The sequence below is a fragment of the Anarrhichthys ocellatus genome, unplaced genomic scaffold (genome assembly GCF_004355925.1).
Source record: "Anarrhichthys ocellatus isolate YVR2014 unplaced genomic scaffold, GSC_Weel_1.0 scaffold5, whole genome shotgun sequence".
In the NCBI taxonomy this organism is placed as follows: domain Eukaryota; kingdom Metazoa; phylum Chordata; class Actinopteri; order Perciformes; family Anarhichadidae; genus Anarrhichthys; species Anarrhichthys ocellatus.
The window spans coordinates 13,164,407-13,164,644 of record NW_022280035.1 but is presented as its reverse complement, the minus strand read 5'-3'; positions in this window follow the sequence as shown (position 1 = coordinate 13,164,644).

The following is a 238-nucleotide window of genomic DNA, read 5'->3' as shown; positions in this document are numbered from 1 at the left end:
AGTATAGCATGTCGAAAAAAAGTCATAGTATAGCATGTCGAAAAAAGGAAAAAAAGTCATAGTATAGCATGTCGAAAAAGAAAAAAAGTCATAGTATAGCATGTCGAAAATAGGAAAAAAATTCATAGTATAGCATGTCGACAAAAGTCATAGTATAGCATGTCGAAAAAAAGTCATAGTATAGCATGTCGAAAAAAGTCATAGTATAGCATGTCGAAAAAAGTCATGAATAAGTCAT